Below are 15,486 nucleotides of genomic sequence, written 5' to 3' on the forward strand. Positions count from 1 at the left end.
TCCACTCTCATAAGGTCACCGAGGGTATTAACCCCCCTAACAATCCAATCTGACCAACAGAAAGGGGACTTATTAATGCATAGTTTAGGGTTCTGCCATATGCTCGAGGCTACGTTTAAATAAATATCCGAATTAAACACTCTAGACACTTTTGTCCATTTCAAGTGTAAATGCAAAATAATGGGGTGGGACTTAACTTCTCTGATTAATTTGATCAAAAGGCTATGCAGAAGCAAGATAGGGGCAAGAGCTTCCTTTTCAATACAAAACCAGGGAGGGGCTCTCTCAGGTGGAAGCGACCAATGAGCCAAATGTCTGAGACTGAATGTATAATAATAAAGCAAAATCTTGGGTAGGCCTAACCCACCTTTGTCAGTCGGCCTATGTAACTTATTGAAATTTAACCTGGCACGCTTACCATTCCAAATGAAGGACTTCGCTATGCTATCAAATTGCTTGAAATAAGAGAGGGAGAGATTGTAACAGGTAGTTGGATTTTGGAATACAATTCATTTTAATTACATTAACCTTCCCAATCATCGATAAGTGTAATGAAGCCCACCTGTCCACATCATTCGAAAACCTTTTTATTAAGGGATCAAAATTAACTCTGACTAAATCAGACAAATTTGCTGGGAATAAAATTCCCAAATACTTAATGCCCTGTTTGGGCCACTGGAAGGTGCCCGGCTGGAAGGCCGTTACTGGACAGTACGCTGTCAAAGCCAAAGCTTCGGATTTAGACCAATTGACTTTGTATCCTGAGAACTTGGAAAAGGAATTAATAATTCTGTGGAGGCAAGGCATAGATCTAGTGGGGTCAGAGACGAATAATAAAATATCATCTGCATAAAGCAGAAGCTTATGCATCACACCTCCCACCGTCACCCCTGAAAAATCATCCTCCTTTCTTATCGCGGCTGCTAATGGTTCCGGAGACTGATCATTCGCTACTGACCACATGATATTGATGAGATGCCTGATGTTATCAGAAGAGCTGTGGCCCCGAATAAACCCCACCTGATCTATATGTTTAAGAGATGTCATAACCTTACTTAATCGGTTAGCCAAAATGTTTGACAAAAGTTTTACATCTAGTTGGATCAGGGAGATTGGATGGTAACTTTTACACTTGCTTGGATCTTTATCCTTTTTAAGAATCAGACTGATCTGGGTTTGTGTCATGGTTGGAGGAAGCTTTCCATTCTTTAATGATTCCATATAAACTTCTATCAAAAGTGGAGCCAGTTCTGTAGCATAGGATCTAAAGAATTCTGCAGCAAAACCATCTGAACCCGGAGACTTGCCAGTAGGTAGGGACTTAATTACCCCGTCAAGCTCCTCCAAGGTTATCTCAGAATCAAGAGCGTTTTTTTTTTTTTTTGCTCAGTTGTGCAAAAAAAAAGAATGTTGCTCTAGGAGGCTTGCGCACTTTTGCTTCACTATGATCAAGGACTGAGTCCATCAAAAGATTAAAGTCTCCTCACAATATTATATCATGTGGGGTGCCAACGACTTGCAACATCCCTTCAAGATTTATAAAAAAGCCCTGATCATCAGCGTTAGGTGCGTAAATATTAGCCAAAATCAGACTTTGCCCCTGAATTTCTGCTAAAACAATAATGACTCTTCCTAATTTATCATTAAACTGTTTGAGAAATTTGAATTGTAAATGTTTATTTAACAATATAATGACTCCCTTGCTCTTACTTGAGCCAACACTAAAGAAAACATGTCCACCCCATATCTTCCCAAATTTTTTAGCTTTCTGCAGGGAAAGATGTGTTTCTTGAAGAAACACTATATCATATTTCTTACGTTTAAGAAAAGAAATAACCTTCCTTCTTTTTATGGGGTCCCCCAACCCATTCACATTCCATGTGGAGAGAGATAGTACACTCATCCCAACATTCGACATTTTGATATAATAGAAAAAATAAATTGTGTGCCAAAAAAAAATTATGAAGACCACATTTCAACATCAATGCAACAATAAAACCCTGAACTTCCCCCTGAACAAAACAAACAGAAAAAGAAAAACGTGCACATTAACCCCAGCGCCAACCGGAGTCAGTCCCTTTAAACTCAAAGAGCCCATGTACGCCTACAAGAGCCCCCGCGACAACTTTGTCATCGGATTGCTCAATTTTACCTCACAAATTTGTAAGGCAAAATTACATAACATCAAATATTTTGTAAAACAAACCCCAGCCAATAGGCAGAATGAACACAAAGAACGTGTAGACTCATTCACAGAACTGTCTCAAAGATGTGTTCCTTCACAAAACGTCATGGTTACTTGTGTAACCTCCGTTCCCTGATGGAGGGAACGAGACGTTGTGTCAATGTAGTGACACTAGGTGTCACTCTTGGGAGCCCGAGACACCTCTGGTCTTTGATAAAAGGCCAATGAAAACTGGCGAGTGGTATTTGCATGCCACTCCCCCGAACATACGGGTATAAAAGGAGCTGGTATGCAACCACTCATTCAGGTTTTATGCTGAGGAGCCGATATAAGGTCCGGCGCTGATATAAGGTAGTTCAGCGTTGTGGCAGGAGGGACACAACGTCTCGTTCCCTCCATCAGGAAACGGAGGTTACACAAGTAATCATGACATTCCCTGTCTGTCACTCACTCAATGTTGTGTCGATGTAGTGACACTAGGGGTCCCTATACGAAACTGTGTTACGTGAACTGGCGGTGTTTGGTGGGCAGACTACTGTGTGCCTCATAGCCAGCACACCAGGTCGACACGTAACCTCCCCCAACATAGTTATGAGTGTCGAACGGCCCTTTGGGGATAAGTCGACTACCCAAAAAGATAGAGACAGGCTTAACCCAGTCGTGGCCTCTTTTCCCCTTATCTTTTTCCACTCCCTAAAAAAGAAGGGGGATTATCCGACTGGGCCGCCAGGTCTAGTTGGGGGGTGTCCCTCCCAAGGGGAGACCACACCTCGCCCAAAGAGAGGGGGGGATATTTAAGTGGAAGGATACGTCACATGGTCTTTCCAACCATGTGGAGAGTCTTCAAGGTAGATCCTGCCCAATGGGGTTTGCTAACAGGGAAACGAATTAGCGGAAGATATATATTGCATGGGGTTAGCCTTACAGGGAACCTGTAACATGCGGAGCACCTACCCCAGTACAGGACTCTTAGTTAGCATGTGTACTGGGCCGGCAGCGAATCTCTCCGAAAACTCGACTGCCACAGGGCTCGGAGGAAGTCAACCAGGGAACAAACTTGTGAACACTACTGGGAATTAATGGCGCACGTCTTCAGCTCAAAAGGAGGTGGAAGGCACTATGTGCAAGCGATACACCTGGCCGGCTATCCCGGGCTTATCCGCTTATGTTGAGTGCCACTACCTTGGATGAAACCGGTTCCACCCGGAGGTTGTAGAACCTTGCAAAGCTGTTGCCCAGCCCGCTGCTCTGCAAATGTCTGTTAGAGTGGCATCAATGAGCCAGTGGGTGATCCTCTGCTTGGAGACAGCGCTTCCTTACCGCTGTGCACCAAAGCAGACAAAGAGCTGCTCAGAGGTTCTAAAGCTCTGTGTGCGATCCAAATAGATGTGTAAAGCGTGCACCAGACACAGCGACGACAGGGCTGGGTCTGCCTCCTCCTGGGGCAGCGCTTGCAGGTTCACCACCTGGTCCCTAAAAGGGGTGGTGGGAACCTTGGGCACATAGCCCAGTCAGGGTCTCAGGATCACGTGAGAGTAACCCAGACCGAAATCCAGGCACGTTTCGCTGACAGAGAACGCTTTCAGGTCACCTACCCTCTTGATGGAAGTGAGCGCAGTCAGGAGGACAGTCTTCAAGGAGAGTGCCTTAAGCTCGGCTGACTGCAAAGGCTCAAAGGGGGCTCTCTGTAGACCCTGAAGAACTACAGAGAGGTCCCATGAGGGAACGAGGCACGGTCTGGAAGGGTTCAGCCTCCTGGTGCCTCTTAGGAACCTGATGATCAGGTCATGCTTCCCTAAGGACTTATCGTCGACTGCATCGTGGTGTGCTGCTATGGCGGCAATGTACACCTTCAAGGTAGAATGGGACAGCCTCCCTTCCAACCTCTCCTGCAGGAAGGAAAGCACTGATCCGACTGCGCATCTCTGGGGGTCTTTGCATCGGGAAGAACACCACTTAGCGAACAGACGCCATTTAAAGGCATACAGGCGCCTCGTAGAGGGGGCCCTAGCCTGAGTGATCGTGTCTACCACCGCAGGTGTCGCGAGGAGCGTGAGGTCCGAGAACCATGTCTGGGTAGGCCAGTAGGGTGCTACCAGGACGACCTGCTCCTCGTCCTCCCTGACCTTGCACAGGGTCTGTGCAAGCAGGCTCACTGGGGGAAACACATATTTGCGTAGGCCAGGGGGCCAGCTGTGTGCCAGTGTGTCTATGCCGAGGGGAGCCTCGTTGAGGGCGTACCAGAGCAGGCAGTGTGAGGATTCTTGGGAGGCGAACTGGTCCACCTGTGCCCGTCCGAATCGACTCCAAATTAGCTGGACCACCTGAGGGTGGAGTCTCCACTCTCCCCTGAGGGTAACCTGCTGTGACAGCGCGTCCGCTGTAGTGTTGAGGTTGCCCGGGATGTGAGTGGCTCGCAGTAACTTGAAGTGCTGCTGACTCCAGAGGAGGAGATGGCGGGTGAGTTGTGACATACAACGAGAGCACAGACGGCCTTGGCGGTTGACATATGCTACTGTTGCTGTGTTGTCTGTCCAAACCAACACATGCTTGCCCTGGATCAACGGTTGGAACCTCCGCAGGGCGAGCAGAATTGCCAACAAGTCGAGGCAGTTGATGTGCCAATGCAGTCACGGGTGCGTCCAGAGGCCGACGGCTGTGTGCCTGTTGCAAACAGCGCCCCAGCCCGTTTTGGAGGCGTCTGTCGTGATCACGACGCGCCTGGAGACCAGTTCTAAAGGAACACCTGCCCGTAGAAATGAGAGGTTGGTCCAAGGGCTGAAAAGATGGTGACAGACCGGCGTGATGGCCATGCGATGTGTCCCGTGGCGCCATGCCCATCTCGGGACTCGAGTCTGTAGCCAGTGCTGAAGCGGTCTCATATGCATCAACCCGAGCGGGGTGGCCACCGCCGAGGACGCCATATGCCCCAGGAGCCTCTGAAAAAGTTTCAGTGGAACCGCTGTTTTCAGTTTGAACGCCTTCAAACAAGCCAGCACCGACTGGGCGTGCTCGTTTGTAAGGCGCGCCGTCAAGGAGACTGAGTCCAACTCCAAACCGAGAAAAGAGATGCTCTGAACTGGGAGGAGCTTGCTCTTTTCCCAGTTGACCCGAAGCCCTAGTCGGCTGAGGTGTGATAGCACCAGGTCCCTGTGTGCGCACAACATGTCTCGAGAGTGAGCTAGGATTAGCCAGTCGTCGAGATAGTTGAGAATGCGAATGCCCACCTCCCTTAATGGGGCAAGGGCAGCCTCTGCAATCTTCATAAAGACGCGAGGAGGCAGGGAAAGGCCGAAAGGGAGGACTTTGTACTGATACACCTGACCCTCGAATGCAAACAGCAGGAAGGGTCTGTGTCGAGGAAGGATCGAGATGTGGAAGTACGCATCCTTCAGGTCTATCGCCACGAACCAATCTTGATGCTGGACACTCGCCAGAATGCGTTTTTGCATCAGCATCTTGAACGGGAGTCTGTGTAAAGCCCGGTTCAGTACTCACAGGTCCAAGATTGGCCGCAACCCACTGCCTTTTTTCGGTACGATGAAGTAGGGGCTGTAAAACTCTTTCTTCATCTCAGCTGGAGGGACAGGTTCTATCGCGCCCTTCCGTAGTAATCTCCGTGCGCAAGGTGCCCAGGGGCGTTCTCTGCAGTGCACCAGTGCAGAGGAGGGAGAGGCCGCTGAAATGCGCCGTCAGATCCAGCAGAGGTGAATGAACAGTAATATTCAGCTCAATGAGCATGACCGTTCGGCTCTGAAGAGAAAATCTGAATGAGTGGTTGCATACCAGCTCCTTTTATACCCGTATGTCCGGGGGAGTGGCATGCAAATACCACTCGCCAATTTTCATTGGCCTTTTATCAAAGACCAGAGGTGTCTCGGGCTCCCAAGAGTGACCCCTAGTGTCACTACATTGACACAACGTCGAGTGAGTGACAGATAGGGAACAAATTCCAGCCGATATAAAGCCATTCAGCATCCTCGGTCACACAAACAAATTTTCAGTGAGCCAGCTGATGAGTGCAGCACATGACATAATCATTCCAATGTCCCACGAAAATACTCCACAAATCATACTCCAGCCAACAGAAGGCATAATCACAAGGAACTGACAGATTCATTCATCTGTCCCAAACAGAATAGTGTTATTTAACAAAACAAGCTCCAACTGCTAGGCGGAACCGGCACAAAAGGAAACGAAACACGCATCTTGGTTCTTTGGATGGTCAAAAGCCAATTTACTTGGAGGCTGCATAAAAGTATATCCCATGATTTACACAGTCCGCCAACTTTATAAAAGACATCCTTTGTGTGGGCATGTAGATATTTTGCAGTCATCCGTAGTGTCTATTCTCAATCTGCCTGGGAACTACATTGTAAAATTGATTTTCCGTCAATGCAAAAGTTTCTTTAAGGAAAAGTGTTAATCCACAAAACAAAACAAACTCCAACCACTCGGCGGAGCCAACGCAAAAAGAAACAAAAATGTCACGCAGCTTCCTCCGAAAGAGTATGTACAGTGAGTCAATCCACTCACAAGAAAAACACCCAATGGTTACTCACCCATTGTTTCAATAAAAGACATTGCCTAATTGGGACATGTAAATACTTTGCTGCCGTCCTTGGTGTTTATTCTCAGTTTGGCTGGAAACATCAAAGCAAAAGTGATCTTCCGCTGATGTAAGAGTTTCTTGCATTCCTTAAACCGATCACGTTTCTCTCTTGTCGAGTTCGCAAAGTCCGGGAACAAGAAAATATTGTAATTCTTCCGAGAAAGCTTCCCTTTGCTCCTCGCCTGGCGCAACACGAGATCTTTATCGGATGATTTAAAAAATTTGGCCAGAATCGATCGGGGCCTTCCTCCCTCAGCAGATCTGTGAGCTGGGACTCTGTGAGCTCACTCAATTTCCAGCTTGTGGCCTGTTATGTCGAGCAGACTCGGGAAAAGCTTGTCTAGGAATTTCACCATATCTCTGCCCTCCCCATGCTCAGGAATTCCAACAATTCGAATGTTATTCCTGTGGCTTCAATTCTCAAGATCTTCAAGCTTTTCAAGAACACGTTCCAAATCAGCTTTGGTCGCGGGCGGATTAGCGCCTAATTCCCTCTCTGATGACTCCATATAGTCGATTCGGTTTTCAACATCTGTCACTCTTGTGACTAGCTCAGAGAATTTTTTTTCTATCGCCGTAATTGATTGACGAATTACAGCGAGATCCTCCAAGTCCGCAAGTACCTTTGTCAACATCACCGACATGTTGGACAGTTGACGCTGGATTCCTTCTCCCGCCACGCCATCCAAATCGAGTCCCCAGTCCACAGGCCTGTCTGGGCTTTCATCTTGAACCCGTAAGTGTCTTTTAATGTCTCCAGGGCCCGAGGATTTTGACTTCTTTGCCATGTTTACCTCAAATAGTAAATGTGTAACTGGGTGTATCGAATTTCACCGGATTATATCATGAAAATAATTTAAAAAAATTAACAAAGTGCACAGAGCTGTCTCTGACACATCTGCCCTTCGCATGGCATCACCGTACTCGTAAAGTTGTATTCTTAACTAAATTTTTTGCTTTCCTCAAAGCTGCATATTAACGTAATTGACACATTTTCCATAACTAAACTTTTCCTTCCCTTACAGACGTATATAAAGGTAATGCATTTACGTATTCCTAACTAACCATTTGCTCTCCTACAGGTGTTAATAAATCTAATGAAGTCTTTTGTGCCCTACTCGATACCACAGCAACAGTGCCCCACCCATACCAAATGTGTGTACATGGTTGTTAATATTTTCTCCACAGGTGCTTTCAATGTCTAAGTTCCATACTTTCATAGAAGTGCATCTACAGCAATGGAAACACAGCAGCGCTCCCACAGAAGCTCCTTCACTATGCTCCCAAATACTCAATCCACTGCCGCAGCAGTGGTTTAAACTCTGCTCCTGCAGGAGGCCCACTTTACTCTACTGCCGCAGCAGCATTTTACCATGCTTCTGCCGAAGCCTTTTTGTCTTCGCTTCTCAGCAGCTGCAGCTAGCATTACAGGAAATAGCGGTCACCACCTCCTCTTCTCAAAGCACCATATTTCCCTATCTATGAGTAGTCTATTGAGTGAGGCTACCTCTGCAAACAAGCTCCGTTCCTCTCGTTCTCATTCTCCCCGTTTGATTGCTTGCTGGGCTTACCCGTTCGAATGCCGCGAGCGCTCTCTCTATAGAGCAGTCTCCCATTCGAATTGCAGTGTGAGCCCTCCCTTTCAAACGCAGCGTGACCAACTCTCGTTCTCATTCTCCCTGTATGACTGCTTGCTGGGCTTACCCGTTCGAAAGCCGTGAGCGCTTTCTCTCTCTCTATAGAGCAGTCTCCCGTTCAAATCACAGTGTGAGCCCTCCCTTTCGAACACAGTGTGAGCCAACTCTCATTCTCATTCTCCCCATTTGACTGCTTGCTGGGCTTACCCGTTCGAATGCCATGAACGCTCTTTCTTTATAGAGCAGTCTCCCGTTCGAATCGCAGTTTGAGCCCTCCCTTTCGAACGCAGCGTGAGCCAACTCTCATTCTCACCTTCCCCGTTACCCATTCAAACGCCGTGAGCTAAACCTCTCTCTCTTAAAACAGTCTCCCGTTTGAATCACAGTATGAGCTCTCCCTTTCGAATGCAGCATGAGACAACTCTCATTGTCACCTTCCCTGTTCGCATACCATGAGCCCACCCATTTCTACGTTGAGTGGTGGTCTCTCATTCGAATCGTAGCATAGCCCTCTCGACCAGCAATCGTACAAGAACGCACCTTCAAACAAATGCTTAAAGCATTCCCTCTATACAGATATTGGGGGGAAGAACAATTCAGAAGCATCCGCCAAGCCAGTTTACCAAATAAAATTGTTGCTGGCTTGCTGTCCTAAATACTTCCTGCCATAGTCATGGTACTGTTATTTCATCTTAACGCCTTTTTGGGGGTAATCAGGACTCGAGTCGAGTCTTGAGCTCCAGTATACGGACAGCAAGCCAAATACGTTTACTGCTTCAACACAAGATTACATTAACATACGAACTATGAAATGGAGTTAATTAACAGAGGTTCAGGAGGAGCATGTAATTTAAATCTGACAAATCACAGCCCACGAGCAGGAGTATATAAGCCGCTGCTTACCTGCTTCCTGTGACAACTCTCCTGACATCCCACCTCCACCCCATCTCCACATATACTCTAGATTCATTATCTAAATAAGTCAAGTCCTTGGTGGGGGGTAATCAGAAGTCGAGTCTCGAGCTCCGAGCCCTCCAGTATACGGACAGCAAGCCAAATAAGTTTACTGTTTCAACCCAAGATTACATTAACATACGAACTACTGAATTACTAACTACTAATTACATCTTCTACAGTGTAATTAGATTACAGTACTAATTACTCTGTCTGAAAAGTAATTGCATTACTTATTACTAATTACTTTCTAAAAACCTAATCAACCTCAACCAGATGAAAAATACAAGTATAGACATGAAATTGTTTTTTTAATTCTTTCAAATAATCATATAAAATCAAATAAATTATTCATGAACTGGCCAAAGAATTTAAGGGGGCAGCATTAAATTAGAAAACATATTTTAACATTTAGACGTTTTTAAATTCACTATTGTTTTATATAGAATTGTTCTAGAGTCTATACAGTATTTAACCCAATAACATCAGAAGTAACTGTAATAAAATTACTGAAAAATTAAGAGTAATCCCTTACTTTTTTCAATCAAAAAGTAATTTAATTATAGTAATTAATTACTTAGTAATGCATTACACCCAACACTGAATATATTAATACTGCACTGTAAGTGTTGGGTCTGTGCGAGCCACCCACTGACAGCTGTGCCCCCTTTTAAAATGACTGCCCCTACTTCCTGCCTTGCTCTGTAGGTATTCAATGGGCAGGGTTGGGGGGTAACGGAATACATGTAACTGGATTACGTATTTCAAATACAAAATGTATTCCACTACAGTTACTATTTAAATCATTGGTAATTAGAATACAGTTACATTCTAAAAGTATTTTGATTATTGAAGAGATTACTTTGCATTTTATTGTCATTTGTTTCATTTAATATTTAGTCCTTTCAGATGGAAAACATTTATCCATATAAATGATACAATCCACAAAGTGCATTTGAACAGCGGTGAAACACTTTCTTATGATGTGTTACATTCACATGAGCAGACAGAGAAGTAAGTTTGAAGTAAGTTTGGAGCAGAAGAAATAGAAATAAACCTTGTGTAAATTGTCAGCTTTACGCTAAGCTAAAATGCTATTTCTAACCATTTTACATGCACATGTTACCAGGCGCGATCAAATTTTTAATCAAGAAAATTCACGTTGGATCATAATTTCTTTTTTTCTAGTAAGACCTTTGATATTAGGGCAAAAATCATATTCTTGATAATAATTTTTGTATTGTTTTCCTTTAAAAATATCTAAAAATCCTTAAAACAAGATCAGTTTGATTTATCTTGTTTTAGAAACAACACTGCATAAGATATTTAGGTTTTTCAGAGAATGTATTTTTAACATGTGTATTTTGTCTTACTGTACTGGCAGAGTTTTTATAGTCAAAACAACTGAAAAAAATCTACCAGTGCTGAAGAAGTAATCCAAAGTATTTAGAATACGTTACTGACCTTGAGTAATCTAATGAAATACGTTACAAATTACATTTTACAGCATGTATTCGGTAATCTGTAGTGGAATACATTTCAGAAGTAACCCTCCCAACCCTGTCAATGGGCATGATGTCTGAGACTGAGACTAACTTTTAGCACTGAGCAAATTTAAATCTCATTGAATCTTCCTTATCTTAATTGTTTAGTGTTTAACAAGTACAGCTACTAAAACCTAAGGTAGTACAAAATAATCAATCCCATAATCCCATAAAGAATTAATCGTACTGTTTAATAATAGACCATTAAAAAACACTATGAATAACCTATTAGGAACACATCGCATGGTGTTTCTCTAAGAAACATGGTAAATTCAGTGTTTCTGAGTCAAAGCTCATCATCTTTAAGCTCATTCTATTAGTCAAGCATCAAATACTCACAGACTTGCGACAAACAGAATAATATCTCAAGTTTTATTTGATCGCCTCTGTTTCTGCTGCTCTTGTTTTTGCATACTGTGCATAAAATTATTTTAGAGTAGAGCAGTAGAGCAAAAACTGTACTCTCGGTTTATCCCAGTGTATTAAGACTAGCAAGGGCACCAATTATATTTTAAATTGTATTATCTTTTAAAGATTAGATCAACTCAGGGGTGCAACTACACATTTCCGAGCGGGTATGCAAAACCAAATTTTGTGCCCCATATATCTGTCAAGCAAGTGGGGGTGGGGGGTGTCATCCATAGTAAGCGTTGAGTGAGCCGCTGGCGCCCCCTTTACATGGTGCCCCTATGCTTTACATATCTCGCATAAATGGTTTTTGCACCTCTGGATCTACTGCACGCTATCCATTTTTATTGATATAATCTCTTTTAATGCCCTTTCTGTTATTTACAGTCAGATTGATTCTAATCACACATTGCATGGATGTGGTAAAGAAACTGCTCAACCAAAACACATTCGCTGAACAGCTACTGTTCTTAAAGAAACAGTACCATTTTAGCGCTTGTTTTATACATACTGTATCAATGCAAACTCAATGTAAATACTTGTAAATACTACAAAAGCAAGCATGTAACAAAATGTGTTATAAATGTGTAAATGAGCATATTTAAAGGGGCAATAGTACATTATGAAATATTTTAACTTTATCAAACACTTTAAATATTTAATGTATAATTATTAAATGTATCATATAGGCTCATATAGCATCTATGCATGGGTTTGTAGAACCCCATGCAAAGTACCGCTCCATAAACCTAGTGTTAACCTAGTAATGGCATTAGTTTAAAGTAGTAATCATTATTTTCTGATGCCTATTGAGGTAAATCAGGTCACATTTGGACAGCAAGACACATTGCAATTTTTTCATAGTACAAGTTATATGTTAGATGTGAAATATATTTTCATTTTAAGGTTCCAATACTGTGAATATTTTGGGTTGAAAATCTGAAGCTGACATGAAATTTTATACAGTGACATCACGTATCATTATTATACTGAATATGCAATTTCATGACATCATATTAATTCAGAAATTACGATTTTCTCCCCTTTTTTTAACCAATTTGGCATGCCCAATTCCCAGTGTGCTCTAGGTGCTCGTGGTGGCGTAGTGACTCACATCAATCCGGGTGACAAAATTTTTAAAAAATACGAATCTCCCTGTGTAATTATTATTTTTTTTTTACTTTTCTCTTTGCAGCAATTTATGTATAATCGTCTACACATGGGCTAATGTGTACCCTAGGGGAAGGGGCTGTTGGAACTCTGTCCTTGGGAGAGCGCCTCAATGGATTGACTGAAAACCTAAAATTGTACGGTAAAGAAACATCGTTTGGCGGTTAGCATAAAATGTACTCTGACTGTATAAACATGTCAACTAGCTCAGATGGAGAAAATGGAAATGAAATGGAGTGGATTATAGCTAAATCTGTGAAGCAGAAAAGGGCATTGAAAGGAGAGGATGGGTGGGCTAGAATGAGAAGTTCGACTGATAATAGTGAGTCTGGTAAAAGTAATACGACGAAAAAAACAAGATCTAGTCTACATGATAGTCAGAGCAGTTTTCATCTAACACAAACTATCGAGTGGAAAGTTGTTGTTGAGTTCAATCAAGATGGCGGGCATTATCATCCAATAAGACTAACAAGAGCAATAGAGAAAGAGATTGGAAAAGTAAAATCTGCTAGATTATTGAACAACAAACGTGTATTAATATATGCATCCAACAAACAGCAGCAGGATAAGATATTAGGAATGACTACACTTAATAGTGAAAGAATGAAAGCTCACATACCTGGAATTATGTCAAAGTTAAGAGGAGTAATTTCAGGATTCCCGTTGAGCATGTCTATGGAAGATGTCAAAAAAGAGATGCAAGAAGGTAAGGTAATAGAGGCCACAAGACTGAAGATTAAAAAGGATGCTTCAATTAAGGAAACTTTATCTGTAGTAATTCAGTTTGAGAAAAGTTTGCCAAAATCAGTGCAAATGTGATATATGAACTTTAGAGTAAGGGAATTTATCCCGAATCCTCTTAGATGTTATAAATGTCAAAGAATGGGACACATAGCTCAGCAATGCAAAGGTAAACTAAGATGTGCGAGATGTAGTGGTGAGCATGAGTATGGAAAATGTGAAAAGGATGCCAAAGTGAAATGCTGTAACTGTGGAGGAGATCACAGTGCAGCTTATGGAGGGTGTATTGTGCAAAAAGAAGCCATAGATGTTCAAAGAGTAAAGATAATGAGTAAAACCTCATATGCAGAAGCTCTAAAGTAAGTCAAGGAGAAGGGAAATACTTACAGGAATGATAACAGAAGATGCCAAAATTATACAGGCCAAAGGGATGACGTATCATTAGGTTTTCAGGAGGTAATCCATGGACCGGTCCCTACGGTGACTGAATGTAATCACAAGTGTAAAGTTGATGAGGATATATTGGTAGTGAAGAAAGTGAAGTTTGTGGCCTTCATTTGTCACATCATTAATGTTACCTCACAATTTAAAAAGAAAAGTGATAGAATAAAAGTCATTGTAGAGGCAGCAGGTAGGTTTCTTGACATGAGAGAAATTAAAGCAGATCAGATACATGCATTGTTAACAGTAACTGAAGGTGGAGAAAATGCACATGCTGAGGGTTGAGATTCTGATCATGGTTCTGCACATACTTCAATGGAATGCGAGAAGCCTTATAGCTAATGGTCAAGAATTTAAAATGTATATTTACGATTTGGAAGTAGTTCCAGAAATAGTGTGTACAAGAAACATGGTTAAAACCTCAGCTTGATTTTAGAATTCCAGGTTATAGTGCGATAAGACATGATAGAGGTAACAATCAAAGTGTTGGAGGGTGCACTACCTTTATCAAAGATGGGGTAGCTTTCAGAGTGATTACATCTCCTGAAGAATGGGAATGTACTGTAATTGAAATCTTTTGTGCAGGGAAAGAAGGAAATATTAAATTAATTTATACAATCCATGTAAAAAGTTAACTATTGAAATGTTAAATGAAATAGGAGGAAAGGTTTATAAAAAGGAAATTTGGTGTGTTGATTTTAACGCTCATAGTAGTTTATGGGGTGGAAATTACACAGATAGTAATGGAAAAATAGTTGAAGAATTAATGGATGAAAGAACATTAGTCTGTATTAATGATGGAAAAGGAACAATAGTAGATGTGAATAGGGGGTCAGTTTCATGTTTGGACATTACTCTGGTATCAGATAAGTTAGTTAATAAGTGTGAATGGTATGTCAAGAAAGACCCGACCGTAGGAAGTGATTATTTCCCAGTTCTCACTATAATAAATACAAATGTATCAATGCAAGTAGGGAACTCAATCACTAGATGGTGTTTTGATAAGGCTGATTGGGAAAAATTCAAAATATGTTGTAGGGAATCAGCGCATATGGTTACATTAGAAGGTACATAAAGGAATGCTCAAGGCAAGTCACAGAGTATATATTTAATGCTGCGACATTATGTATACCAAGGAAAGTAACAAAAGGGAGAAAGAAAGTTGTACTGTGGCGGAATGAGGAGTGCAGTAGAACCATTAAAGAACAAAATAAAGCATTTAGAGTATTAAGGAAAAACTTAACACACGAGAACATAAATGATTACCAAAGGAAAAGAGCTATTGCCCAAAGGACAATTAAAAATACCAAAAAGAGGACATGGAGGGAATTCTGTTCCACCATTGGTAGTGAAACCGAACTAAAAGATATCTGGAACATGTTTAAACAAATGAGTGGTAAAAGGAAGGTAACAAAAATCCCTGCATTAGTAGATGGAGAGAAGATGGCAGTAACAGACAAAGAGAAGGCGGATGTTCTGGGAATCTCATTTGCTGCAATACACAGTGGTGAACATCTAGATGATATACATAGACAAGAAAAAGAACGGGCAATCAGAGTAAATGAAAATGTGAGGGAAAAGAGAGAAGATGATATGTCAGCTCTTGATGTGGATATTTCAATGTCGGAACTTAAAATAGCTTTGCAAGACACCGGGTATTCAGCCCCAGGACAAGATCAGTTAAGTTATGCCATGTTTAGACAGATGCCTATGGAAACTTTGAAGATTATACAGAGACTCTTTAATAAAATATGGAGGGAAGGGGTTATACAGAAGGTGTGGAAAGAGGTGATA

The sequence above is a fragment of the Myxocyprinus asiaticus genome, chromosome 30 (genome assembly GCF_019703515.2).
Source record: "Myxocyprinus asiaticus isolate MX2 ecotype Aquarium Trade chromosome 30, UBuf_Myxa_2, whole genome shotgun sequence".
Lineage (NCBI taxonomy): Eukaryota > Metazoa > Chordata > Actinopteri > Cypriniformes > Catostomidae > Myxocyprinus > Myxocyprinus asiaticus.